This window comes from Tachyglossus aculeatus, chromosome X1 (assembly GCF_015852505.1).
Source record: "Tachyglossus aculeatus isolate mTacAcu1 chromosome X1, mTacAcu1.pri, whole genome shotgun sequence".
Classification (NCBI taxonomy): domain Eukaryota; kingdom Metazoa; phylum Chordata; class Mammalia; order Monotremata; family Tachyglossidae; genus Tachyglossus; species Tachyglossus aculeatus.
The window spans coordinates 61061328-61088200 of NC_052101.1; the positions used below are offsets into that span (position 1 = coordinate 61061328).

The 26873-nt window shown below is 41.7% G+C and overlaps 1 protein-coding gene across 5 annotated transcripts in view; it reads left to right on the top strand.

Moving 5' to 3' along the window:
- Positions 1 to 26873, top strand: part of FOXP1 (forkhead box P1) — a 358788-nt gene that overhangs the window by 31729 nt on the left and 300186 nt on the right. Inside the window, exon 2 of one of the 5 annotated variants that reach the window (XM_038740740.1) lies at positions 14725 to 14824. The exons of the other annotated variants lie outside the window; for them this stretch is intronic. The gene's annotated coding sequence lies outside the window, so the exon portion shown is untranslated. The remainder of the gene's footprint in view (positions 1 to 14724; positions 14825 to 26873) is intronic. 5 annotated transcript variants of the gene reach the window in all.

A 26873-nucleotide genomic window follows, 5' to 3' on the forward strand; every position in this document is an offset into this window, starting at 1 on the left:
GGGAACTGTCATTAAAATTAAAATTGGGGAACTGGGAAAGTATAAAGATGTGAACATAAGGGCTGTGGAGCTGGGGGTGGGTTGAATATCAGATGCTTAAAGGTTACAGGTCCAAGTGCATAGGCAATATAGAAGGCAGGGTGAATAAGAGAAATGAAGGCCTAGTCAGGGAAGGCCTCATTGAGGAGGTGTGATTTTAGTAGGGCTTTTGAACATGGGGAGCGTGGTGGTCTGTTGGCTATGAAGGGGCAGGGAGTTCCATGCTAGAGGGCGGATGAGGACAAGGGTTCAGTGGTGAGATAGATAAAATTGAGGTACAGAGGGTAGTTTGGTGTTAGAGGAGCAAAGTGGGCGGATTGGGTGGTAGTAGACTGTAAACTCCTTGTGGGAATGGAACATGTTTATCAAATATGTTTTATTGTACTCTTTCAAGTGCTTAGTACAGTGGTCTGCACACAGTAAACATTCAATAAATATTGATGGTAATAGTAGGCTATCAGTGAGATGAAAGGAAGATGGGGAAAACTGATTGAGTGCCTTAAGGAGTTTCCGTTTGATGTGGACGTGGATGGGCAACTATTGGAGGTTTTTGAGAAGTGAAGAGACGTGGGTTTTAAGGAAAGTGATCCAGGTAGCAGAGTAAAGTGTGGACTGGAGTGAGAAAAAACAGGAGACATGGAGGTCAGCGAGGAGGCTGATGCAGTAGTCAAGGCAGGATGGGATAATCAATCAATCGTATTTATTGAGCGCTTACTGTGTGCAGAGCACTGTACTAAGATAAGAGTGTGGATCAACATGGTAGCAATTTGGATGGAGAGGAAAGGGCAGATTTTAGCAATATTGTGGTAGATTCGACAGCATTCAGTAATGGACTGAATATGAGGGTTGAATGAAGGACGTGAGTTGAGGATAATGCCAAGGTTCCAGGCTTTTGAGACAGGAAGGATGTTGCTGTTATCAACAGTAATGGGAAAGTTGGTGGGCAGGACTGGGTTTGGGTGGGAGGATGAGGCATTCTGTTTTGGACATGTTAAATCATCTACAGATTTACATTGTATATGTCATGTGAGGCATGAGTATTATTTGAAAACACATTTTTGACAGAAAAAATACAACTGAGCCCCAAATCTGCGTTAGGTCAGCCTATCAGTAACAACCTAACATTAATGGGAATCCCCTCTACGCACTCAAGTTTGATTTTTTTGTAGCTGTGCCTTGCTATTTCTGCCTCTGAGACTTCACCAGGAACCTTGATATCAGCCTGTTCATCTGATTGCCCAGACTTCATTTTTCTTTGCTCTCCTGACTTTCTATCTCTTTGGGTGGCAGAGTCTCCAGAGGCCAGGTAGGTTGATGGCTGGGTTGCTGGAAGAACCACGTCATCAGCTATCTCAGACAGATACTGAGTTGAGACGTTTCCTAGGCCAGTTAGGAGGCATGCTTGAGTAACACCAAAACCGTACTGTTACTGTGACCCCAGCCTATTTGCTTTTCAGCTCTTCTGTGTGAAATTTGGCAAAAAGTAGCAGAAACAATCTCCCTATCATTAGGCGGTTACAGAATCAGGCACCTTTAATGCATCTAAGTCCTAGAAGGAGTCCAGAACTTCTATCAACCTTTTAATAGGTTTGCCATGTTTGGACATGGACATTGATGTAATATTGAGTTAGAGTTAGAGGCTGAAGTCGCAGTGGTGGTGGTGGTAGTAGTAGTAGTAGTAATACTAGTAGCAGTATTCACTGAACACCACTTATTTTTTTAATGGTATTTGTTAAGCACTTATTATTTGCCAGACACTGAACTAAGCACTGGGGTAGGTGAAAGCTAATCAGGTTGGACACAGTTCATGTCTGACATGTGACTCACTGTCTTAATCCCCATTTTACAGATGAGGTAACTGAGGCACTGAGCACTTGGGTGACTTGCCCAAGGTCACATAGCAGACAGGTGGAGCTGGGATTACATCTCAGGTCCTTCTGAGTCCCAGGCCGGTGCTCTATCCACTAGGCCAGGCTGCTTCTCAAGTGCTTCTCACTTGGTGTGATATGCTGTATTACGTGCTTAGGAAGCACAGAATAATGCAAAAACACAATCCCTGCCTAAAAGGAACTTACAGTCTGACAGGGGAGACAGATATAAAAATATTTACAGACTGTTAAAATAAATAAATTTAGCAGACATATACATAATTGCTAAGGAAGGTGTAAATAAATTCATAAATGCTGGAGTTGGTAGTAGGGATGCAATAGCTCAGAGTACTGGAAAATTAATTGAGGAAGGCTCTTTGGAGGAGGGAGGACTTTAGGAGTGATTTGAATCTGGGCAGATCTGTTGGGGAATGGTTTCACCAGATTAGAATCCCACTGAACTTCAGGGAATCTAGTTTAACCCCAACATAAACCCAGTTTTTTCAGTGCTGACAGAACAGAACACTTTTGCATATAAAGACTTTCTTCTGAAACATCTTCTTAATGGAATATATTTCAAATGACATAGTTTAAGTGTTCCTTAAAGTATAAATCATTTTTTAAAAATCAGAAAGGGTTGGGAAACATTTTGAATTTTGCAAAAGCTCTAACTGATTGACAAATAGGTCCATACCACTGAACTATAGGCACAGTCCAGGTTAGGCCACAATAATTTTTAATACTCACCATCTGCAATGTTCCCAACTGAAGTTGAAATTAGTAATAAATTTTCCCATAGGGATACTTACGTATGAAATCTGTCTCATGAGAGTATGTTGTAAAAGTATACAGTTATTTCTAAAGCTAATTACCCATGACCACCCTATATAGGAACATCTCATGTACAAGCATCATTTCATTTTTCATTTATGCTAACATTATCTTGTTAACTGAAATTTGGGACAATTAATGTTTGGAGTTTCTGATATAGAGTGAGACCAATCAGGGGTTAGAAAAGGACCCAATCATCCCTTCTCCTTACCTCATCTGGAAAATGGGGATTAAGACTGTGAGCCCCATGTAGGACATGGACTGTGTCCAACCTGATTAGTTTGTATCTACCCCAGTGCCTAGTATAGTGTTGGGTACATAGTAATCACTTAACAAATGCCATTGAAAAAAAGGAGAATTCTAATTTTTTTACCATATGTGTACAAGTGTATCTCTCCATCCAGCCAGGCTGGGTGTTTTTCATGTGGCTACATTGTGAAAATTTGTATCTTGGGGTATATTTTCCCCTAGACTTACATGAAATTTATTTATTGCAACATGAGATAAAACTTCCCATTTTACAGTTGAGGAAACTGAGGCACAGAGAAGTTAAGTGACTGGCTCAAGGTCACCCAGCAAGCAATTGGCAGAGCCGGGATTAGAACCCAGGTCCGCTGACTCCCAGGCCTGTGCTTTTTCCGGTAAGCCATGCTCCATTTAATACCCATAATACTGATGAGGAAACCTAAGGCACCCAGAAATTAAGCGACTCACTCAAGGTCACACAGGAAGCAAGCAGTGAAGCTGGGTTTAGAATCCAGATTCTCTGACTCCAAGGTTCTTGCTCTTTCCACTGTTTCTCAAGCCTAGTACCTCCTCCCCTGTCTCTCCCATTCTCCAGGATCAGTTTCTTTGTCTGAACTTTAATCAGCAGCTGCTGTGGCTGCAGGCCCGGCTGCCACTGCCAGGACCATCATATCCCCTCTCTCCTATCTCTTCCAAGTCTGTAGACCCATCTCCCTGCCCCAACCCCAGCTGCTGATAACAAGCCAGGAAGGTAAAGGCTGACATGAGGGTGCTGGCAGCCACACCCATAGCAACAACTGTTCCAACGCTTTGTCCCGATCTGTGGTCGGTCCCTGTCCTTACATTTGGGAGAGGGCAACAGAGTTAGTAGACACAGTCTCCTACCCTATTGTGGGAGAAGAGAGTGGATAAATAAGAGGGAGAGAGTTGATTTAGTATCTTAAAAGCTAATGGTTGCTAGTATAGCCATGAGAAGCAGCATGGCCTAGTGGATAGAGCACAGGCCTGGGAGTCAGAAGGGCTTGGGTTCTAATCCCGCTCCATGGCTTGTCTGCTGTGTGATGTTGGGCAAGTCACTTCACTTCTCTAGGGCCTCAGTTCCCTCATCTGTAAAATGGGGATTAAGACCATGAATGAGCCACATGTGGGAGAGGGACTGTCCAACCCGATTTGCTCGTTTCTACCCCAGCACTTATAATAATAATAATAATGGCATTTATTAAGCGCTTACTATGTGCAAAGCACTGTTCTAAGCACTGGGGAGGTTACAAGGTGATCAGGTTGTCCCATGGGGGGCTCACAGTTTTCATCCCCATTTTACCGATGAGGTAACTGAGGCACAGATAAGTTAAGTGGCTTGCCCAACATCACACAGCTGACAATGTGAGGAGCTGAGATTTGAACCCATGACCTCTGACTCCAAAGCCCGTGCTCTTTCCACTGAGCCATGCTGCTTCTCACTTAGTATAGTGCCTGGCACATAGTAAGTGTTTAACAAATACCATAATTATTATAATTATTATTATTATTAGAAACATTTATTAAGCTCCCACTTGATGTGAAACATTGTACTAGGTGTTTGGAAAGTGCAGAATATCAAGGTGGCATGTTCCCTGTCCACATGGAGTTTTCCCCTCTAAAGGGGGAGACAAATATAAAAATATTTGCAAATAGAGAGGTCAGAAATAAATATAATAAGCAGGTATATGTATATGAGTCCTAAAGACATGTAAATAAATTTATAAGTGCTAGAGTTGACTGAAGGGATGATATGGCTCAGGGTGCTTTGGTAATTAATTGGGGAAAAGTTATCGAAGGAGGAGGATTTTAGGAGGGATTTGACTATGGGAAGGGCTGTGACCTGTCAAATGTGTGGAGGGAAGGAGGGAGTTTCAATCTGGGGGACAGTGGGAACAAGGTACAGCTAGAAGGTTGGCTTGGGAGGTACAAAGGCACAAAGTTGGTGAATAGAGGGAGAAGAGAGCAGATAGGTGCAGTGGGATGGATGGCAGGGGTTCTTGTAGTTGGTTGTGCGGAGGCTTTGTTGGAACCAAAATGGCACAGAGAGCTAGGCGAGGGATTGAAGAAGAAAGTTGTGGGCCAAGCAGTGCTTCAGGACAATGATCCGTGCAGCAGCGGCATATGGTGTAGATTGGATGAGGGAGAGGCTAGAGGCTGGGATGCCAGCGAGGAGGGTAATGCAGTCATCTAGCTGTAGCAAGACTAGAGATGGTGCCGGGGTGGTGGCAGTATGGATGGAGGGCAAGAGGCAGATGCAGGAAATGTTCTTTAGGAAAAACTGGAAGGATTTGGCAGTGAATAGTAACAAATCAATGACACCCCACAGCTGTGGGCTTCTGGGATGGGGAGGGTGTTTTTGTTTTGATTTGTTTTTTATGGTATGTGTCTTGCACTGACTATGTGCCAGGCACTCTATTAAGCACTGGAGTAGATACAAGTAAATCAGGTTGGACGTCCATGTTCCACATGGGCTCCCAGTCTTAATCACCATTTTACAGATGAGATAACTGAGAGACAGAAAAGTTAAGTGACTTGCCCAAGGTCATCCAGCAGATAAGTGGTGGAGCCGGGATTAGAACCCCCGTCCTTTTGACTCCCAGTCCTGTGCTCAATCTACTAGGCCATGCTGCTTCTCAACTAAGGTGGGTTGTCAACTGAGGTGGGGAAGTCAGGGAGGGAATTGGGTTTAGGAAGAAAGATCAGGAGTTCACTTTTTGTCATATTTTGTTTGTGATGAAGCAGGACATCCAAGCAAGGATTTCCTGGACATCTGAGGGAGTGCAGGATTGCAAGTCAGATCATAGATCGAGACTGGAGAAGAGATTTGGGAGTCATCTGTATAGACGTGGGAGCTGAAGCCATGTGAGCTCCCCAAGAAAGTGGGTGTAAAGTAAGACAGGGAAAGTTAGGTGGAGGAGATGATTTGTGAGGTAAGGTGAGTTCAGATTGGTAAATATTGAGCTTTAGGTAAATGTGACTGGTTGATTGATTGATTTAGGTGCTCATGGGACATCCATCTCCTGAAGGCAGGTGGAAATGTGAGATTGCAGGGAAGGAGAGAGATCAGACTAGCAAGGTCAGTTTGGGAATCATCCACATAAAGGTGGTAGTTAATGGATACACTCCCCAGGGGAGTTAGTGTATGGCAAAAAGAGGACCCCATGCAGAGCCGTGAAGGACACCCAAAGTTAGAGGCTGAAGTCTCAGGACAGAGGCTCTTGCGGCATTCCTCACAGAAGACTCCAGTATCTGTGTGTATGTGTGTATGCATGTGGATGGTGGCTGTTGTTCGGAAGTATAGATTTGTGTGTGTGTGTGTGTGTGTGTGTGTGTGTGTGTGTGTGTGCGCGCGCATGAGGAGTGTGTTGGGGCAAGTGTTTTGGAGAGTAGAAGGACTTGGGGAAAATGTGGGGAAAGCTGGGGAAATTAGGGAGAGGGCGAAGGAAGGAAAAGAGAGGAGGAAGAGAGCATTGGAGTATTTCTCCAGAAGAGTGAAGGATGAAAGCCAGTGATTTGACTGTACTAGATGGTACTGTGGTGATGAGGAAAAGGAGAAAGGTTGTGCATGGTTCCAATTCTTGGTCATGAGAAAAGCGAGAGTCCTCTGGTTAAGGATAGTTAGCACAAGCACAGGCCCAGAGATGCTTTCCCTAATTCTCCACTCCCTAATCTAATGAGAGTTGGTTTATATATTGGTATACATGCCAGTGTTATGGAAAAGTGTTTAGTTTATGTGTTTGTGTGTAGGGGTGGGGGTGTGCTATGTGTGTGTGTGTGTTTAGATGTGCTTGAAGTTCTGCACTAGACAGTAAGCTCCCACTACATTGTAAACTCCTTGAAGGCAGGGACCTTGCCTTTCCCTCTGAATTTCTGTTTCCCAAGTACCCAGTACAGTGCTCTGCCCACAGTAGGAGCTTAGTAAAGAATATTGATTGATTATTTGCCATATTTACATAGAACAAAACATAGTAGTGGCATTTGTTAAGTGCTTACTGAGTATCAAGCACTGTTGTAAGTGTTGGGGAAGATACAAGGTAACCAGGTCAGACAATCTTAGATTTTCAGTAACAAGGTGGGAGAGGGGAGAATGGGGGGAAATGGATGAAAAAGCCAAGCAAAGCTTATCAAATGTATTTTAGGCCTACTATGTGATTTCCTTAGACTTGCTGTCTTACAGCTTTTGGAGTTTTCTTACTGCTTTTGGAGTTTTCTTTTAAGTCTGTGGTATCTGATTAAGTTCAGACGTGAAGATGTGGTAAATGGCTAATGATCAGATTACCTAGGCTTCGGAGGTAAATCATGTGAGTGGACTTCTGGATTGTCTACCTATTAACTGTGGAAATGTATGTTCAAGTTGGATTAGGAAAAATAGAATGCTGTATTTCTAACACTATATGTGGCACTATCTTTTTGAAAGTAGGGTGAAGTTCTTTCTCTTTTAGAGCTACATTTCCCTCACTCATAGTTTGATTTATGCTCCATCATGTTTCTCCTTCCCATTGTCATCATGACACTTTACCCCTACTCTGGGGGTTGGAATCAATGGCCTTCCCAAAGCCACAATCAATGGCATTCTGTAAGGTGTGAAAGAAGAGTACAATTGGCAGCTTTCCCACTGCCATTTCTTGCTTCTCAGAGAAAAAGCTTGTTTAACTCTGTGATGTACCTGCTTGCTGTAACCTGAATGGGTAAAAATTTGAAATTAACTACCAAACTTGAATCTCTGACACATAAATCAACTTGTACTTCCCAAGTGCTTAGTACAGTGCTCTGCACACAGTAAGCGCTCAATAAATACAATTGAATGAATGAATGAATAAATGCCCAATCCTGTTGGCACGTGGGAAACTAAATAGCCCTCCTTTTCTTTTGCAAAAACTCTAAATTGGGTAGCTGTACAATAATGGAAAAAATGTTTTTTGAATAAAATCCATATAAAATGCCCGGCACCAGGGTTCTCAAATATTAAACAGATTTTTTTTTCAGAACCTAGTGCTAAGATCACTGGTCCATTTCAATTTTTATTGAAACAAATAAGCCCAATAAAAACACTTATGCTGAGAGCTGGGACTCCACAATAAAAAAAAATCCCTCAGTTTTGAATTTATTGATTTATTTATTTACTCCAACTGGAAAATCGAGTATTGTGTTAATGTATTTTATAAGAATCACACTGCTCGATGAAATGGCTAATTTATTTTAGCATACACATAAATAGCTAGCAATTTTCCATGAGACAGGCTAATGAAAATGATGCCATGAAATTGTCTATACGATGAGGAGTGATGGAGGCAAGTTATTATTGGTTGAGGGCTAAGACGTAGTGAACTGGCCATCATGTCTTTGAACTTTTGAACTGCTACTTGTTTGTGTGATATATTGATTTTGATATCTCTATGTTTAACTCAACTTCAGTTTTTGCACAGCAGTGTAGATAAGTAGCATATGATGTTTAATTTCATGGCTATTTGGGGTTAAAACATATCTTTAGGAAGAATTCTAAACACGTTTTAATAAAACATGAGTGGCAAAGGTTTTAAGTTTCTTTCTGTAGGATATATGGATATGATAAGCACAGATGCAATTAGGGAACAGCACTAGGTTTTGATCCCCAGCCTGGATTACCAGTTTGTTTGTGAGCTATAAAAGTGTAACCAAAGACATGTGCATTTTATTTGTAAAATAAATCTAACTTCACTCTTAATTGCACGCAGAATTTTCTATCAACTTTATTTCCCTGTATGAATCTCCTCCCCTCACATCATATGTTATCGTCCTGGTGCCTGGTACAGAGATCATCCCTGTGTTTTCATAAAGTTACTTTAAAAGGAGTGCTGCATTTTCTCCTATTGTTTAACACTCCAAGCCTGGTTGTTCTGTACATTTTTAAACATCTTCACTTTGGCAGTCCTTATAGGACAACTGCTTGAAATAACTACCGCCACTTGTCTAATCGACAGTGTGAAGATATGGAAACTTGCTCAGTTTGACTCTCTGGCTAGCCATGGCATTTCAGACTTAGTGCATATTCCTTCATTCAATCGTATTTATTGAGCACTTACTGTGTGCATAGCACTGTACTAAGCACTCATATAGTGTCCATCAACCCTGGGATCCACTTGCTAATCCCAGGGTGTGCTGGGACACCCTAAATGCATTATTCTAAAAAAAAAATCTGTTAAAAGTGTCAACAAAATGGCATTACATTTTCATTTAAGTTCATTTCTTTGGCAAAAGTTTTCTTACTTGTAGTTCTCTTTCTCTTTATATTTTACGAATAAAAAGAATATTTTTTATTTATCGAAGGGCCCCATAACATAAAACAAAGTCTTATATCTAAGTCAATGTCAGTATAAGAGTATGGACCTGCAATGAGGTACTTGAATGCTTATTATTATTTTTTAAGTATTCTAAAATGCCCTAATAATTTAACCGCGGGGGGGGGGGGGGGGGGGCGGCGGAGAGGGGGGAGGCAGTGAAGGGAATGTAGGCCAGGAGGTTGGGAAGTGGGAAGTAGGAAGTGAGGGTGGGAGGGAGAGGAGGGGACTTGGTTCTGGGAAAGGTTTTGAAAATTCATGAATCCTTTAATGATTAAACTGGCATGGATCTTTATTTGGATGTTAAAAGCTGTGCCTAACATTGCAAACATTCTCAGCAAATTTGCAGTTAGATATTTGGAAGCTGCTAAAACAAACACACACACACACACCACACACACACACACACACACACACACACACACACCCCTGTTGGAACTAGAAAGCAAAACTAGTGGGAAAGGCTAAAAACGGGACTGACACCAACACCATTAGCTGAAAAAAAAATTTCCATTTCACTGCAACTATGTTATTGTTTACTTTACCATACACATCCTAATATGGTTACCTCCCCGTCAAAGCGGCCAGGCTAGGGGTTGAGGGGCCCCCTCAGGGAGAAGCTTCTAACTGCTTCTCAGACAATAAGAAACAAACGGCACAACTCCACAAAAGGCTTCCCGGAAAATAAGTGTCAGATAAATCCTAAAGAACTCTTGCTTCTGCCACATAGCTCTTTATATGTAAACCTGCTTTATACCATGCTGCCCAAGCTGAGCTACATTTGTTTGGAAATGTAAGCCAGTGGTTTCTTGCAATTCATTTGAGGGCTGTGGATTAATTCCTTGAGACATATCTTTGCATACGCCTTTCATGAGTTATGTTTGCTGGAACCTTTTACTAGGAACATTAAGGTAAGAATGTTGATTTAGCCTGGGACCTTTTTCACTCAAACTAATGCTCATCAGTGATATAGACATTGTAAAGAAATACTGCTTAGGTCTTTTTGTCTCTCCACTCCCAAACCGAGATACAAAAGCAACTGCTTTTAATTTTCATGCATGGATTCTAAAAAGGCCCCTAGTTTTAGATGTTGATGGAACAGAGGTGTACTCACTGTAGTGAAAACAGTGCAGAAAATACTTGCTTGGTGTTACCAATTGTCAGCAACAACTGTTTCATTAGAGGCTTTTCTGTTATTTCTTCTTTTCTACTTGTGGTTTTTCTGAACCCTCCTGGTTGTTCCAAAATCCTCATGGTATTGAGGCTTGCCTGTTATTATCTGCAACACCAGAACAAAGGTAGGTTGTTAAACTGTGTGCTCCGGGGGAGGGACAAGTTATTTTTGGAGGGTTGTCTTCCTAGTGCATGACTGGCTGACCTAAAAGGAGAAAAAAAAAATCCATGGAGCCTAGGAATGAGTGAGCGTACACTGTAGCAGCTTTTTGTAGTATAGTTTATTTTTATGCAACTTAAAGAAGCAGCATCCTTTATATAATGAACCGAGGTCCAGAAAATCTAAATTGATATTACACTCATATGTATGCCTTTTAGTACAAAACTGGGTGTTAGCATAGACGATTTTGTCGTGTCCAAATTTCTAGTAGCAGATAGGTTCTGTTCAAATTTATCAGAACAGAAAAGCAATGGATATGTTTAACATGAACCTTGAATTGTTTTTGCTGACTGTCATTGTAACGTGCCGTTTTCAGTGACCGTCCAAGTGCTTTAATTCCCTGGGAACCTTTCAGTTATTTCCTAATTGTTCAAGTCTGTAATTTTGAAGTTCTATTGATATTGTGTTCTGCCACAGTGAAGATTTTCTATTAGCTAAATGTAGTGAATGTGGTTTGCTACATGATTCAAAGTGGAAATAATATAAACCATAAGGATTATTCAGAAGAATCTGCTGAGAGGGCTAGAAACCTGCCTACATTATTCTAGACTGTAGAGAAAAATCATGATTTGATGCAAGAGCAAATTAAGAATGTGAGATATTGACATATTTTAGAGTAACGATATTTGGCATTGCTACAAGTATTCCATCTTTTTCAGTAAAATTTCAAACGCAGTTATTTTATGAGATAGTCCTGTGGATTGTGTTGGGCTGTGTTGTACTTTTTCATTAGTTCAAACAGGAATAAAAATGAACAGTTTGTTCTAATGTAAAGTATCATTTTAAAATAGGTTTAAATACCTGCAGTTATCATTGTTGTTCAAATATGAATATTGGTTCATTTCACAGTTGCTGGGTTTTTATGGATATCTCTGCTCTCAAACTGAACTTGAGTGCTAAGATTTTTATTTTACATTATCATTCTTGTACATTCCCACCGATTCCTTGGCTTCATATCATCTTTGTGTTTCCATTGCAGGATGTGTTATTTATGTAGCCCATGTGAAGGTGAAGCTCTTTAAAAAGAAATAAGTCCAAACTGTTTAGCAAAAATCAACTTTAGCAACCAAAAGTTTTCATCTCAGAAGACTGGGGATTATTCCTGTCCTAGAATTTTGAAAAGTACCAAGTCTAAGCACAATTCAAGTCTAAGCACAAATTGGTGTATTGTAGAAACTCAGTTATATGCTCTAAAATACATTATTATTTTCTTTTGGGGCAACAGAGGAGTGATAGGAATTAGTAGCCTTTAATTAGACCAAGAGATATTCACATTTTACAGGGATTTATGTTTGAACATGGAATGGCGGGTGGCTGTTTCCTCATTATGAATACTCCCTGCACATAATGAGGTTCATCATTAGTTGATGGAGTGAATTTGCCCTAGCTCTACCTTGAAAGGCACATAATTTACATACTACTTCAGAGCTTAAGCTTTAATGGATTCCTCGATGAATAAAATGAAAAGCTACTTTCCTTAAATTTTTGAACACTGTTTAGATAATACAGATTTAATAAGACATTCAATTTGTTAAATATATTTAAAAGTGTCTTGCCTGTTTTTTGATAATATATATTTTTGCCTGCCTTGTTTTATGTCATCGTGACATGATACAGTCAAATATGTATCAGCATAAACAAATGGCAGAAGGGAGGGAGGACTGTTGAGAGGTTGGGGGGGAGGGAGAGGAGGAAGGTGGATCATATTTTATATGGAGCCTGTTACTTTGACACTACCGCTTTTCATGTACTTACCTAGAATTATTATAAAAGCTGTCATTGTAAAAACTCTCTTGAGATAGTCTGATAACTTGTATCCGTTGGAAAATGCATTTTCTGGGTAAAATCCTTTTTTTTTTGTATACAATTAACAATAGGAGTGTGACACTGACAAAACTAGTCCCACCTCCCCTTTAATTTAATAAGAAGAGAACAGCAAAAACTTCCTCTGTACAGTTTCACCTCTGAAACTGCTGTGTAGATATGATTAGATTAGAATAAATTAAATTGTAAGCAGCCTAATATGTTATCAAGTCATCAGTTTGTGAGAGTACTGCTCCACACCATATTTTTAGCAAGTCCCATCTCTTTCTTTTTTTTTTCTAACCTGATACCCGCTGGGGTGTGAGGGAGAAGCAGCCTAAAAGGGGAAAAAAAAGGCAGCCTAGACAGACCAGTTAGCAAGCTTCTAACGCTGAATAAGTGTGGGAAGCTAATGGAATAACGTGGCATTGAACATCTTCTTTGCTTGTTCCAGACCGGTCACCCTTTCGTTGCTATCAACAGTTTGTGCTGCAAGTAGAAACAGGTCCCTGCAGTTTGTCATTTTCAGTCGTGACAGAGGCGTCTAAATATACAGCAAAGTCTTGTTTTGATAGAATGTTTTATTACCAGAAAATGATGAGCATATATTATCATTCCTAGATTCGTCTGTGCTGTTATTTTTAGGCAATTTACCTCTGCTGCAGACCTGTCTGCTTCAAAATTCTTGCTCTGTTCTAAAACATATATTTGTTTAGGGAGTTTTCATTGAAGTGTACATGACAATTACAGCTGTTCATTAACAAAATTGGGTATTTGTTTTAAACTTTAACCAATCACTTTGATATGCTAATTATGGTGTAATTTAATTTGAGCCCTGTAATGATGATGCCGTTATTATGGACATAAATGATGCAGTTAAGCTGAGAGTAATCTCATTTGCATACTGTACATGCCAGTAAATTAAGCCCCTTCTTCGACTGCTTCAGCTTTAATTTTCCACTTCTTTTCACACAGCTCCTTTTCAGACACTCTCTTCTAAGCCCACTTTGTAATAGTACTGACTGTTTGATGTAGAGAGTTGCTGCACCACAATAATGTAAGACACAAGATGTAACGTTTAAAGGATTCATTATCTTACTGAGGGTTCCTTTAAGAAGTAGGGATTAGTGAGGGTAGAGGGGACAGAGTTTTCCTCTTCATGGAGTATTACAGGCCCCCAGATAAACAAAATTAGGTGTGTCTGTTTTGGCTGAACTCTGAAGTCAAGGTCCGGAACACTGTGATAACCCATGATTTTTAAGTGGTATTTTGATCCATTCCTTCACGGGAGCACAGTTTATTGTCACGAAAATCTGTTGTTCCATAGGGATTCGGAATAGTTCCGGTAGCCTTGAAAATGGAGCATGCGGGTCCAAAAGCTCCTCTATTCAGAATGCTGAGCCTTAAATTTTGACCAGTGTCCAAATGACTTTATTTAATCTGATACTTTATGGTTTCTAATTGTAACCCCCATCAGGCTTATTTCTGTCACATGTGGAGATGAAGGATATTTAATGACTTGTTTTCTAAATAACAGGAAGTTACATTTCTTTATCTGTTAAGATTAGACAATCAGGTTTCAGTTCAATAAAAGCCTGAACAATTAGGTGATACCGTTTAAACTGGGATTCTTTCTTTCTAACCTGTCACAGAGTGGAAAATAGTTTCAACCATTAGACGTAGAGAATGATGAGAATGATGAGATGTAGACGGTGTGTGTGTAAGTTATTTTACACACACTTATTTTTGGTACGGCATTTTTCACAGTCTCCATATATAAATAAGAGCTGCCATGCAGCTCTTGATTACAAATGATGCTTTAATGTAAAGTCTTTGCTCCATTTAAGCTAGGAAATAAAAAAGGGCATTGCTAAATTCTCTGGAGTAGGTTCTCCCCTTAGCAATCAAGCCAGTGGGAGTTGAGTGGGTGTAGCTGAGGACAGAATTTGACCCTTAGTGTTTAGACCTAAAGACTAAAAGACTAAAAATAGTTGATGTTGTTGGGCTCAAATACAAACCACTTCCTGGGCAAATGGTACAGTATGAAAAGTATTCATTACATTCTGCCCCAAATCATTACTGCCCAGATAAGAGAATTTAATATTTGTTGTCTAACTTAGAGTTTGTCGAGTTCTGGCTTGCACGTCATACCAGTATCATGTCTCTGGTAGCCCATTCTTGCTAAATCCTTTTATTTTCTTTTCAGCCGTGCTTCAGTGGGAAACTGCTTGTTTTGGGACTCTTGCAGTCAGACAGACATTCCTGCCTCTGTGAGCTGACCAACTCTAGTGCATATTTCAAGGAAGGTTAGCTTCCGTTTTGCGCGCACAGGTGGTGTCAAGTGTTTGTGTGTGTGCTCAGGTGTGTGTGTGTGTGTGTGTGTGTGTGTGTGTGTGTGTGTATTTCTTGTTTAGTTTTCCCAAATCTCTGCAGGTGGGATTCGCTCATCCTTTCATAGTATTGCCCGACTTCAGGTTAATATTACTCCATTACTGTTTACTCTCTTTTTTCAGCTTTGGCCTGGTTTTCTCCTCTTTGAGTCTTCAGGGATTGAGACCAAGTCTTCCCCTTACATGGGGCGTAGCATATTAGTGTATGTCTATGAAGAGATGCCTCTTCAGACTGTGTTCAGGGGCAGAGATCATAATAATAACTGTGGTAGTTGTTAGACATTTACTATGTCAAGCACTGGGCTGAGAACTGGGATAGAGACCACACAGTCAGATCGGTCAGAGTCTAAGTGGGAGAACAGGAATTTAGTCCCCATTTTAGAGATGAGGAAACTGAGGCCCAGAGAAGTTGTGACTTGTGTAAGATCACCCTTCAGGGAAGTGGCAGAGCCAGGATTAGAACTCAGGTCCCTTGACTCCTAGGCCCATGCTCCTTCCATCAGGCATACCACTTCCCATGTGCTTCACATGTGTTCCCACCCAATCCACCCTATGCCCCTCATAAGGACGTGATCATTGTTATGCTGGAATGCTGTGAAGACTGCAGACTGCCATTTGAGACCATGCCTGGAGTTAGGATAGCTGGAGTGTTCTGGTAGTAACTTTTCCACCAAAGTGACCACTCCTGATATACTCCCTTCCAACACATTCTCAGTGCACATTCTCAGTGCACACTGCAGAAGCAGTGTGGCCTAAAGCTCTGCCAATTGTCTACTGTGTGACCTGGGGCAAGTTGCTTAACTTCTCTGTGCCTCAGTTGCCCCATCTGTGAAATGAGGATTAAGACCATGAGGCCTAATGAGACAGGGACTGTGTCAAACCTGATAATAATCATGGTATTTGTTAAGTGTTTACTATGTGCCATGCATTGTACTAAGCACTGGATGGGCACAAACAAATCAGATTGGACATAGTCTTTGTCCCATGAGGGGCTCACAGTCTCAATCCCCATTTTACAGATGAGGTAACTGAGGCCCAGAGAGTGAAGTGACTTTCCCAAGGTCACACAGCAGACAAGTGGCAGAGCCAGGGTTAGAACCCATTACCTTCTAATTACCAGGCCCATGCTCTATCCCCTATGCCATACCACTTCCCATTGCTGATTAGCTTGTGCCTCTCCCAGCACTTGGTATAGTGCCTGACACATAGTGCCTAACAAGTAACATTTAAAAAATAATGAAACAAAAAAAATGCCTGCATCAAGGAAGACTAGGGAGGAGAGGGCAGTGCTTGCTCTCCCCTTTACAGCTTCTGAGCTTGATGTTGGTATGCCCTTGGCAAACCTTGGATGAATTAGTAGGCTAGATCTGAAGGAGAGAAAAGAGCCAAAACATCCAGTGACTTAGTACACTGTTTTGTACACAGAAAGAACTCAGGTACATTGTTTGGTATCTCCAGGAGTATCTTATAGGTAAGTTCAGAGGACAGTAGTCATCCATCAGTAGCAAGAATCTCTTGTTTAGTACCTGTGGAACATTGACCCCATACACATTTTCTTTCCACTTTTTTCCATAGAGGTAGAAATGTTGTTAGATATTTCAAATTCCATCTCAGTTCTAGTTTCAAATCATAGTACATTTGGAGATTTGGAGAATTAGAGGACTCAAGGTTACCTTAAACCAGCCCATCTCTTTTTTGCGGTCATTTGAGAACACCATGAGTGATTTCTCAGGTCTTGCTATTCATACTCAATCTTTGCTCTATTTCTCCAAATATGAGTCATTTAGTGTGAATATTCTGATAATGTTCATAATCATGACACTGGGGAAGGGGCTGCTCTAAGGCTGCTCTAAGGCTGTGGCTGAACTGAGCAAGTCGTAACTGAAGAAATCCCACTGAATGCACCCATGAACCAGCACCACTTGCCAATTCACTTGAGCTGCACTTAGTTACATGTGCAGGTTCAGAGGTTAGTTAACCACACTGACGTAAATCAGAAAGTACTTTCAATGTTTAGAGGATGGTGGAGCTGATGTGGAGGAAGGGGCTCCAGACTCATCTCCTTTGCCCTTTTGCCATAGGCCATAGTTTGCCCTTCTGGGATAGATATTTTCCCAACTAGAAGCTTCCAGAAGGGTGGAGATAGAAGAATTGGCTTTATCAGCCAGAAACTCCTCACCCTCGGCTTCAAGGCTCTCCATCACCTCGCCCCCGCCTACCTCACCTCCCTTCTCTCCTTCTACAGCCCAGCCTGTACCCTCCGCTCCTCTGCCGCTAATCTCCTCACCATGCCTCGTTCTCACCTGTCCCGCCGTCGACCCCTGGCCCACATCATCCCCCTGGCCTGGAATGCCCTCCCTCCCCACATCCGCCAAGCTACCTCTCTTCCTCCCTTTAAGGTTCTACTGAGAGCTCACCTCCTCCAGGAGGCCTTCCCAGACTGAGCCCCCTCCTTCCTCTCCCACTCCTCCCCCTCTCCATCCCTCCCGCCGTACCTCCTTCCCTTCCCCACAGCACCTGTATATATGTATATATGTTTGTATGTATTTATTACTCCATTTATTTATTTTACTTGTACATATTTATTCTATTTATTTTATTCTGTTAATATGTTTTGTTTTGTTCTCTGTCTCCCCATTCTAGACTGTGAGCCCACTGTTGGGTAGGGACCGTCTCTATATGTTGCCAACTTGTACTTCCCAAGTGCTTCGTACAGTGCTCTGCACACAGTAAGCGCTCAATAAATATGATTGAATAAATGAATGAATGAATGATTTGCATTTCAGGGATTATTGCCTAGATTCACAGTACCATACTTTCAGGGCAAGCTTGCCCCTAGAGAATGTCTAGTTCAATGTAAATCTCATTAGTCAAAGAGGCTTATTAAAGTTATTGTCTGATACTTCTGGGTTCTAGTCCCTTTGGAGTCCACTAGAAAATAGTCAACATATAGAAAAAATGGAACTCTCAAGATGACTTAGCTCCTGATCGTAGCTCTATCCTGGTTGGGGAATGTTTTTCTTCTTCAGATGCTGTCATTACAACCTTCTTTCCATGTGGAGGAAATGTGCTGTCTCCACCCTTTTCTTTTGATTGAGGGTTACCAAAGAATATCCTTGACAGGTGATTCTGGATACCTGTCAGCTGCTAATAAAAACTAAAAATTCACCTGCTGCAGACCCCATCATAAGAGAAGAAGAAAAGAGAAGTTTTTAGGATGCCTAATTCCTCCCCCAAATATGTCAAACATTAAATTAACTGAATAATATGAAATTATTACAGTCCCTTGAGATAACCCTTTCAAACTGCACATCTCTCTAAACATAGTCTTTGAAATGCTGTAGATACCACAACCTGGATCTCCTGACTGGCAGGCCTGTAAATGTGTCCCATATCCACCTTTAATGCCTTCAGGGTTTCGAATTTTCAGGAAGCATTACTTCCTCTCTTTTCTTAAGACAAAACCAAAAATGGCAATTAGGAGGTGTGACGATGACAGCTCTTGATTGACGAACCGGGGCAATGGGAGCATCTGAATATAATCTCAGATTCAAATCAGCCAGTGACCATGTTGGAATTCCCTTTTGGTCCCTGTAGTTCAAGTGGGATGAAGATTTCCCACAAAATTTTACAACAGATCCCAGAGGGTCCTGCCGGAAAATCATCATTGGATCTTCCCGAATTAGCCAATGTAGGTCATTATCATTGTCATCAGTATCATCGTTGTCATCAACAACAGGCTTTATTGAAAGTGTACTGTGCGCAAAGCTCTTTAGAAGGCAATTAGAAGAAATACAAAGGAAGACCAAAACAAGCTCTCTGGCCTTCAGTATTCACTGCAAGAACAGAGACAAGCAACCATAAGAATATGAGCATATATCAGATAAATACTAATAATTAATGATTGTGGTATTCATTAAGTGTTTACTCTGTGCCAAGCACTGTTCTAAGTGCTGGGCTAGGTACAAGATAATCAGGTGTAAGTAGAAGCGAGAACAAGTATTGAATTCCCATTTTGCATATGAGAGAACTGAGGCACAGAGAAGTGAAGTGGCTTGCCCAAGTTCATACCGCAGAAGCGTGGCGGAGCTTGGATCAGGGCTCAGGTCCTCTGACTCTCAGCCCTGTGCTCTTTCCACTAGGCATAAATAATGGGCACCTTATCTTAAAGATTGACTTCAGGATTCTCCACCAGCCTTTTTCTATAGTGGCTCTCTTCATCCACCATTCCCCAGCTCACACACTTCACTTCTCCTAAGTTTACTTTCTAAAACTGTACCTCACTCTTGACTCTCCCACCTCTAGCCCCTCGCTCATGCTGGTCACACATGGAACAGCATATGGAACTGTCCCCTCAACCTCCTTTCAAAATCCATTAGGCCACAGCTATCTTTGAAGTTTTCCTAAAATCTTATGTCCTTTAGGATGTTTTTCCCTCATTTGATTTCTCACATCTCAAGGTATATCAACCCACAACTGCTCTCAGCACTATGATATATTTCTACTGAATTGTTGACTGAATTACTTATTTTGATATATTCGACTAGTTCATTTTGTAGGTTCATTCAACTCTCTAGCCGATCTTTTTTCTTCCTACTGCTCCCACTATTTGTGAATAATAATAATAATAATGGCATTTATTAAGCACTTACTATGTGCAAAGCACTGTTCTAAGCGCTGGGGAGGTTACAAGGTGATCAGGTTGTCCCATGGGGGGCTCACAGTCTTAATCCCCATTTTACAGATAAGGGAACTTAGTCACAGAGAAGTGAAGTGTCTTCCCCAAAGTCACACAGCTGACAACTGGCAGAGCCAGGATTTGAGTATTTTCTATGTCTGATCTCTCATTGAATTGTAAGCCCCATGTGAACAGGGAATGTGTTGTTCTGCTTGTGTGGTAAAGGACACACCTGACGATATGATGAAGTTGAAAATTTGGTAGAATTGCGAGTTGCTGTATCATGGAATATGTTTTCCCCTTGACTTTCATGTTATGTCTGAGAATCTGCTCTGGAACCCCAGGCAAAGTAATGTGACATTCTTTTGTGTGTTAATTGCAGTAGCTTAAATGCCAGTAGACCATTGTTTAATCATTGTAGAAGCAATTCAGACGAGAACATCACAACCATAACTAAATGAGGAGTGGTATTATGATTTTATTGGCAGAGGGCTTCAGAAGTAGAAGCCTGTTCTGATGACTCTGGAAGTGATTGTTCAACTTTAGTGAATAATTTGTCCAGTTTAGGTTGACCAACAGCCTTTTTTTTTGTTATAAAGTTCCCCGTAACAGGTTAACTCCTCCCCAAAGATGGACATGCACCTTTAAACTCCTAGAAGGGCACACTGCTCATATTGTGCTTTCATTCATTCATTCAATTGTATTTATTGAGTGTTTACTGTGTGCAGAGCACTGTACTAAGTGCTTGGGAGAGTACACTACCACAATAAACAGATACATTCCCTGCTCACAGTGAGCTTCCAGTCTTTCAGACTGAGCTGTACCCCACTCCCACCAGCCTCCTGTTTCCCTGGTCCTGGAATCTTCTCTGCCTCCCCAGGCTCCCTTGATTCTGAACTGTATTGATATAGCACCACATTTTGGCTTTTTATTCCTTGAATTCTGACTTTACTGGCTGCCACAGCAGTTGCCACTACCTCCCCACTTACTTCGCCCTACAACTTTTTATTTTTATGGCATTTGTTAAGTGCTTACTATGTATCAAACACTAAGCTCTGGAGTAGGTACAAGTTAGGTAGGTCAGACACAGTCCCTGTCCTGCATGGGACTGACAGTCTACATCAGAGGGAGAAACAGGTATTCAGTCCCCATTTTACAGGTGAGGAAATTGAGGCACAGAAAGGTTAAATGACTTGCCCAAGGTCATACAGCAAGCAATTGACAGAGCCGGGATTAGAACGCTAGTCTCCCGACTACCAGGCCTGTGGTCTTTCCACTAGGCTGTGCTGCTTCTCACTTCCCCTGCCCCAGTTTATGGCCCAGCACACCCAAGTCTCAATTCCTCCCTGTCCCTGTCTTGGACTTGGGTGTGGAAGGTGGGCCATAAACTTGTGGGGGGTGGGTGAGTAGCAGTCTCATCTCAAGCCATCCATCATCCTTCTCCCCCCATCCTATCCCAGTCTGCCCCTGCCCCCATTCCTACAACTGCAGCTGGGGCTGGGAGCTGGACCTGAAAAAAGGAAAGAGAAGAGAGGGTGTGGAGTGTGTGGAGTGCACAGTTTGGATGCAGCCTTGTGGGTCACCAGGGTTGGTTTAAAAAAAGAAAAAATTCTGGAGCACTATGGTAAAATAGGGAGAGGAGAGAAAACCTGCTGGGAGCATGGGAGAATGGGAAGATAGTAGGGCAAGGAGAGAAAGGGTGGGGAGAGAATTGAAGAAAGGAAGCTTGGGTGAGTCAGCTCAGTGTAGGACATATCCCCAGTTTCACGTCTTGTGGCGTGCTCATAATCTGGGGTACGACTGTATTTTCCCAAATGCTTGTACAATGCACTGAGCTTATACACGCTTAATAACTACTATTACTACCATTACTCTCTACTTACTACTTGGCAGATGTGTACGGAAGTGCTGAAGGAGCTGAAGTGGATTTGGAGTGCAGTGGGTGGAGTGGTTAATCAGAAAAGGTTTCAGTAAGGAGATGAGTTTCTAGTAAGGCTGGAAAGAGGGGAGGGACTTGGTTTGACTGAAGGAAAAGGGAGGAGGTCATTCCAGAAACAAACAATGGGCTTTAGCGGTAGCTTGGAAGTGGGAGCATAGGGTCGCCATACAGGTTGGCTTGAATAGGTGTTTCCATTGTTGTTTTTCTTCATCTAATGATGACACATCATCATATTTTGGCTGCCTTACTTTCGTTTTAAAGTAGTCATTTCTCTTCTCCTTGCGCATCACAATAGATGGAATCCTTCACTGCAGGACACCAGCAGGAAATTATAGCTGCCAGTTTGACCTGAAGCAGCTCTACAAGAAGAGAGTTTACTCACATTTTTGATCCTTAAGGAGTCCAGGAGTCAGAGATCATCTTAGACTTGATCCGGGAGGCAACAGGGTTTGGGCAGACATTGGTACTCGAAGTGAAATGTGCCCATCTATTTATTAACTGCTGAAACTTTCACCCTCACTCTGCCCTAGCCTGTATTCAAGCTGGGGATTCATTAGCATCAATTGGTTTTCAGGGTGTTTATATCCATGGACCAGTGGCTCCCAGCTCTGATTATTGCCTGAAATTTTCAGTACATTGCTTCCATTTTCAATTCTTTTTGCCCCCATTTGACCTAATGTCTGTCCTATGAACCTTCACAGACGTGATAGTAATGGTGGGTTTTGCCCTAAGCAGATACATGAAGGAAATGCTTTCAAAGCTCCCAAACCCTTTCTTTCAGAGGAGAAGACAATTTCATCTTTTGATAGCATCACTGATATTGTCAGCCTGCTCCACAAAATTGTCATCAACTTGAAAGTGAATGAACATGCCTATCTGTCTCGTAGAATAGAACACTGTGTTTTCCTGTTTTACTTTCAGAAACCTTAAACAACAACAAAAAAAAACCCTGCAATAGAACGTTCAGCAGCAGAGATCCGAGGCCCCTTTCTTACTGCTTCTCTTTGCTTTTGGTTTCTTGGGCAGATCTTTCCCGGAATGATAGGAGAGTTGTCTCTGTACCCTCACTGTATCTCAATTAAGTTCTTCTTGGTGGTCTTCAAGGTCTCATGTTGGGTGGTTTTAAGGGGATGATGTTAGGTACACTTATTTAGTTAAACTGGAGCTTGATTGGGAGGAGTGGTTTGTATATATTGTTGTTGTTTTTGCCTGGCTTTGTTTTGTTTACTCTTTCCCTGACAACTGTTTGGCAAGGAAAGTGCTTGTCCTTTTCAGAACTCTCCATTGTGGGTGGCTTAATATTTTTTTCTGTGTCTTGACTTTGTGAAAAGAAACCCCTACATTGCTTTCTGGAAGATACCATTTTGGTAAAGTTGATAGCTGATGTTTTTAAAATAAGAGGATCCAAGAACCACAGTGGATATGACATGGAAACCCACATGTCAGAAGGATGGCAGTTAACCTGTATGTCAGTGTGCTTGAGCAAGAAATGTAAAAAATCTGTAGCATGCCTTATTTATCTTGGAGACCTTTAAAAACTGATTGAGAAACAAGAAAAATAATGAAAAAACAGATTTGAACAGATATGAAAAAAAAAGCTCTCCAGTGATTACTGACAGCTTTTGTTCTTGATTTTTTTAAAGTCTACAATGTTTTTTCCTCGATTGTTTTATCATTGAAAATCCTTGTCACTCTCATAGACTCTGTAAACTAGTCGTTCTCTGAGATCTCTTTCATCCTGCTACTCTCCTGAGGGTTTCTGACATCACACATAGCCCACATTGCCCCTCAACCCAAAACAAGAGCCATTCCTTCATGGATCCAGAGCATATATTAAAGGCTGAGCGAGAGAACCCCGTGGATAAAATGGACCAGTTAATGCCTTCATTTAGGCCATTTATTACTTGTGCCATCACCAATTAGCATTTTAGAATTTTGCCTTTCCAATCTTCTCAGAACTAACTTGCAATCAATAATTAGGTTATTCAATAATAATGATAGTACTTGTTAAATTCTTACTGTTAAGCACTGTCCTAAACTCTGGGGTAGATACAAGTTAATCAGGTTGGACGCAGTCCCTGTCCCACATGGGGCTTACGGTATAAGTAGGAGGGAATAGGATTTAATCTCCATTTTATAGATAGGAAACTGAGGCCCAGAGATGTCAAGTGATTTTTCCCAAGGTCATACAAAAATGAGCGGCAGAGCTGGGATTAGAACCCAGGTCCTGTGACTTCCAAGCCCATACTCTTTCCACTAGCCCATACTGCTTCCCTATAATAGTGATGTGGTGTTACTCTTATTGTTTTGTTGATATTGCCATTTCACTCTTTCCCTGAATGTCTGCTCTCCACCCATTCCTTTCTTATTGGTGAGCCAGGAATCTTACCTAAATCAGGAATCAGTGTCCACATATCTCTCCCCAGGACTTTCTACAGTGTTTTGAACATGGCACATGCTCAGTACATGTCAGTCATTCAGAGGTTTCTATTAATGATTCATAGAATAAGTATTACTGTTAATGTTCACTCATGATTCAAGTTCATTTATTCCAAAACGGTGCATCTGGTTTATGAGTGAGGTCTTGGACTGTAAATCAAATCTGAACCTTCCCTTATGTTAATAACAACAATAATAATAATAATAGAATTGATCAGCCTTTACTATGCACCTAGCACTTCACAGGCTCACCTTATTTAAATTTAGAGAAGTTCCTTTGGCTTCCTCTTCCATACATCCTTCCTACTACAGTTAATGAACTTCTCACAACTCCAAAGCTTCCGTAGTTAGAAGCTTCAAGGCCCAGAGAAGATCAGAAAACTCATCCCTTCAGCATTTTCTGGATGGAACATGGAGCAGTGGCTGTAGAAAAAAATCCTGTAAACTGGTGTCTTAACACTCCAATTTCTTTTGGTAGAAATGCATGACAGAGTGAATGTGGAATTTGGTAATTGCTGGGGATTGTCATATATTGATGTCCCTTGAAACCTTTTCCCCTGTGCCATTGGATGCATTTTAACGAAAGTGTGGATTTTTTTTTCTGAGTTTGCCTAGTTTTATGCTGACTTCAACATCCCAATTCATGTTTCTTTTAATTTGGCTCACTCCTTAAAAAAAACAAACAAAAAAACCCAAATCCACTTCAGTTTCCCACTCCCCACTCCACTCTGGGGAATTCTATTCCTTCCACTTTCCCTTTCTCATCTCCCACCTTCCACCTATAGGAGCAGCCCCCAGGAGGCCAGAAAAGCTGAAGGAATAGAAGGACTCCTACTGTGAAGTACAGAGCCTTTTGCTGTTTCTCTGTCATTCATTCATTCAGTCGTATTTATTGGGCACTTACTGTGTGCAGAGCACTGTACTAAGCACTTGGGAAGTGCAAGTCAGCAACAAATAGAGACGGTCACTACCCAACAATGGGCTCACAGACTAGAGGGGGGAGACAACCCACCTCCCCCAGGAAGCCTTCCAGATCACCTGCGTGCTCCACCGGTCACTGACCTTAGGTTGTCTAGGCGGGGATGGTACCCAGGGGTCCCTACCATTCCATGCCCAAGATCACCCCTGCCCAGAGAGGGTCCCTCCTTCCTCCCCCATGCCCACAGGGAGTACAGAGGAGGCAGAGGGCGCACAGAGGGAGAGCAGAGGAAGCAAAGGGAGCATAGAGGGAGGAGAAGGAGCAAAAAAGGAGCACAGAGGGAGCAAAGAAGCAGCAGGAACACAGAGGTAGTAGGTTGCCTCTATGTTCCAACAGAAGCAAGCTCTTGTCAGCCTCAAAGGGAGGAGTAGAGATGTGGGTTGTCTCTCCCCTGCCAGCCAACCAATCAATCAATCAGTCAATCGATCATATTTATTGAGCACCTACTGGTTGCAGAGCACTGTATTAAGTGCTTGGGAGAGAAAAACAGAAAAACAGCATAGCCTAGTGGATACAGCACAGGCCTGAGAGTCAGAAGGACCTGGGTTCTAACCCTGGCTCCACCACCTGTCCGCTGAGTGACCTTGGGCAAGTTGCTTCACTTCCCTTTGCCTCAGTTATAAAATAGAGATTAAGATTGTGAGCCCCATGTGGGACTTGGACTATGTCCAACCTGATTAGTGGGTATCTACCCCAGTTTGTAGTAACACAGTGCCTGGCACTTAATAAGTGCTTAATAGATACCATTAAAAAAAAAACTGAGGCAAAGGACACTTTCCCTGACCTCAAGGTGCATGCAATTTAATGGGGGAAGATTGGCAGACAAGAAGGCAGAAGACAAGAATGATTTGTAAATCACAGGAGCTAGAAGGAAAACAAGGACTGAAGAGGCAGCACCAGTACATGAGGATGAAACAACTGAATGCACAAGCGCCCATGCACAGACATGTACAGACATGTACAGACATGCACAGACACCACCCACAGATGGCCAGACATGGACGCAGACCCAGACAGACCCAAACGGGCATGCGGAGGATGGGGTTCCTACCCTTTCCTTTCCCTTACCTAAGATTCCCATCTAGGGGAGGTTCCCAGCTGCAGCATGTCCTGTCACTACCACCCCATTCTACCAACATCCTCCCCACCCCACACTGCCTACACCTTGAGTAAGTAATATTAGTGCCACCCTCATTCCTAATTCCATTTGCAGGGATCTCCTAGACGTGTGACTTGTGGCTTTTATGGGGGAGGTTCTTAAAGCTAAAATACTATCTCAACTTCTTTCTTTCAAAGAAAATTTAATCCGATTTTAAGCCCAATAGTTATCCTCAATGATCTATTTTAACCCATTTTTAACTAGAACTATTGCTGATATCCATACCTATCATTATTTGCAGTGAGGAACTGCTAGTCCATAGAGGCAGTGTGTTTATGGGACATAACCCCTCTTTTTATATGTATGTGACATGTCTTCGGCTGAATCACCCCTTCAGGTCACTTTCAATTTTATGATTCTATGAGTCTGAGTTAGACCGATAATCCTCAATAAACCTTGATGTTCCTATTTTATTCTTTCTCATTTTTGCAAATAAAAAAATTGCCATAACCTAGAGCGTAAAGGCTTTTCTGATCATTCCTAACTTTCCGTCGCTCAATGTCTAGCTACCACACCCAGAATAAAATATTTTTTTTCCCTTTACTTTGGGCCTCTACATTAGATTAATTCTCTTTGAGAGATAAGAATGTTTTTACACTCTTTTGTCTCAGTTAATAGTTAATATTTATTTTTTATTGACTACATGCATCATCCATCTGGGAAAGAAACCTTTTGCCTTTTGATTCCACTTACAAGGCAAAAGTGAAAATTAGTTGGCTATTTATCTTTAGTGTAAAGGCAGAATAAGACGTGTTTGTAGGTGTTGCTATG